Source organism: Rhincodon typus, chromosome 13, assembly GCF_021869965.1.
Source record: "Rhincodon typus isolate 14 chromosome 13, sRhiTyp1.1, whole genome shotgun sequence".
Taxonomy (NCBI): Eukaryota; Metazoa; Chordata; class Chondrichthyes; order Orectolobiformes; family Rhincodontidae; genus Rhincodon; species Rhincodon typus.
In genome coordinates, this window is record NC_063344.1 from 18216054 (window position 1) to 18219080 (window position 3027).

Sequence of the window (3027 nt, forward strand, 5' to 3'; positions counted from 1 at the left end):
ATATTCAGTGGCTTGGCCGCCATAACCTCCTGTGATAGAGAATTCCATGTGTTCACTACCCTCCGAACGAGGACGTTTTTCCTCCTCTCAGTCCAAAATGACACACCGTGTCCAGGGGTAACATCACTTCTGCACCTTGTCTTTCCAGCCCTGTCAGAATTTTATGTATTTCAATGAGGTGACCTTTTATTCCTCTAAGCTCCGTCAGCCCCAGTCGACCCAATCTCTCCTTATAGGACAAAGGCACCATCCCAGGAATCAGTCTGACCATGTTGTTCGAGGTATGAATATTGGTGGCAGAATTATGTTGAGTTAGACGATCAGCCATGGCCATTTTGAATGGCAGAGTGGGCTCCCTGGGCCGAATGGTCTGCTCCAGCTTTTATTTTCTATGTTTCTAAAACAGCCGATCTCGCCATTATCGCAATGACACTTGTGGCCAGCACAATGGTTGGGAGATCCCTTGTTCTTGTTCCTCCTGAGAGGACAAGAGGAGACTCAGTTTAAGACTGCCTTGGAGAGTCAGCATCTCCAATAGTGGAGAATTCCCTGATGACCAACATTGAGAACCATTAGCCTATTTATTTTGTAAAGCCTATCTGGGACTGAATGGAAAGTGCAGTTAGATCTTCCTCAATAATTTTCTTCCCATTCTCTCAGCCAACAATAAGCACCATCCTTGTTGCCAACCCCTGAAGGTTATGGTGCCCTGATCGGGAGAGACCCTCATCTTTATCACCTTGACGGTTCATTTTGGTGAGCTATTTAACTGCTTGTGGCATCATTTTTCAAGTTGCTGCAGTCCACACACAATCCCAATGTGGGTTCAATGGTCTGCCTATGATTAGCCCAGATCAGCTTGGACTCTCCTGCCTGTAAACCTTCAATAATCTCTGATGAACGTGAATGTTTGGAGACGGTTCTCAGAGTTGAATTTTCCAAGGCAGCTCAACCTGAGCAGGATAAAGATACATCATGCTGGAAATACTCAGCAGGTCTGATGGCACCTGGAGATAGAGAAATAGAGTTAACTTTTCAGATCAATAACATTTCATCACAACTTCTAATCAGGTCTCATACACATATGGCCCTTTGCCTATGACTCTGTGTATGAGTGTGTACCATTGTATATGCTGATGCTAAGAACTCAATATAGGCTTGAATGTACAGCTGCACAGATAAGAACTTAAGAAATAGCAGTAGGAGTTGGCCACTCAATCCCTCAAATTTGCCCCACCATTCAACAAGATAATGTCTGATCTGCCCCCAGCTCCTCAGAACCCTCAACTCGCCAATATTTCAGCAATCTATTTACCTCCTCTTGGACCATAGCATTTTGTAACAACAGATGTTAGGCCAACTGACACTTACCTGGAATGGTGCAGTTTCAATAATACTCAAAAAGCTCCACACTATTCAGGACAAAGCAGTCCGCTGATTGTTATCTTGTACATCCACCGTCTTCATTTATTCTTTCCACCAGTAATGCACAGTAGCAGCAGCAGTATGTACCGTCTACATGATGCGTTGTATTAAATCACCAAGGATCCTCTGAAAGTACCTCCCAAACCCATGACCACAACCATCTAGAAGGATAAGGGTAGCAGATATACGGGAACACCACAACCTACAAGTTCCCCTCCAAGCTACTCACCATCCTGACTTGGAAATATATCAGTGTTCCTCCAGTGTTGTCAGGTCGAAATCCTGGAATTCCACAATCTACTTGGATTTCCGGAAGGCCTTTGACAAGGTGCTACATAGGAGGCTGTTAAATAAGATAAAAGCCCTTGGTGTTTGGCGCACGGATTAACTGAGTGGCAGAAGACAGAGAGTGGGGATAAAAGGGTCTTTTCAGGATGGCAGCTGGTGACTAGTGGAGTTCCGCAGGGATCAGTGTTGGGACCACAACTATTCACATTATATGTTAACCCCATCTGGGCAAAGGAGCCGATGGCATTGTTGCTAAGTTAGTAGGAGACACAAAGATGAGTAGAGGGACAGGTAGTGTTGCAAGGAGGCTGCAGAAGGACTTGGACAGGCTAGGAGAACAAGGCAAAGAAGGGGCAGATGGAATGCCACATGGGAAAGTGTGAGGGTGTGTACTTTGTTCAGAGACTTAGAGGAAAAATAGTCGACTATTTTCTAAATAGAGAAAGCCTTCAGAAATTTGAAGCGCAAAGGGAATTAGGAGTCCTGGTTCAGGATTCTCGTTTGGTTAACATGCAGGTAGTTAGCAATTAGGAAGGCAAATGCAATTTTAGCATTCATTTCAAGAGGACTAGAATACAAGAGCAGGGATGTGCTGCTGAGGCTGCATTAGGCTCCGATCAGACTGCATTTAGAACATTGTGAGCAGTTTTGGGCCCAGTATCAAATGAAGGATGTGCTGCCTTTGGAGGGATTCCAGAGGAGATTTACAGGGCTGTCACATGAGGAGCGGTTGAGGACTCTGTGTCCGTATTTGATGAAGTTAAGGAGGATGAGGGGGAGATCTCATTGAAACTTACAAAATACTGAGAGGCCTGACTAGACTGGACGTGGAGAGGACGTTTCCACTAATAAGAGAGACTAGGACCCAAGAGCTCAGCCTCAGAGTGAGGGGATGACCCTTTAGAACTGAGATGAAGAGGAATTTCTTTAGACAGAATGTGGTGAATCTGTAAAGCTAATTACTGTGAAGACCAAGTCATTGAGCATCTTTAAGACAGAGATAGATAGGCTCTTGATTAATAAGAGGGTTACAGGGAAAAGGCAGGAGAATTGGGTTGAGAAACACATAAGCCATGACTGAATGGTAGAGTGGGCTCGATGGGCCAAATGGCCTAGTAGTTCCTCTATATCTTGCAGTCTTATGGATAACACTTTCTGTGGCTGGTGTACACAACCACAATGGCCAGCAGCTTAGTAATAGGCACCAATGGTAAAAACAACAACCCAGAATGACAGAGATAGTAGGAACTGCAGATGCTGGAGAATCTGAGATAAAAAGGTGTAGAGCTGGATGAACACAGCAGGCCAAGCAGC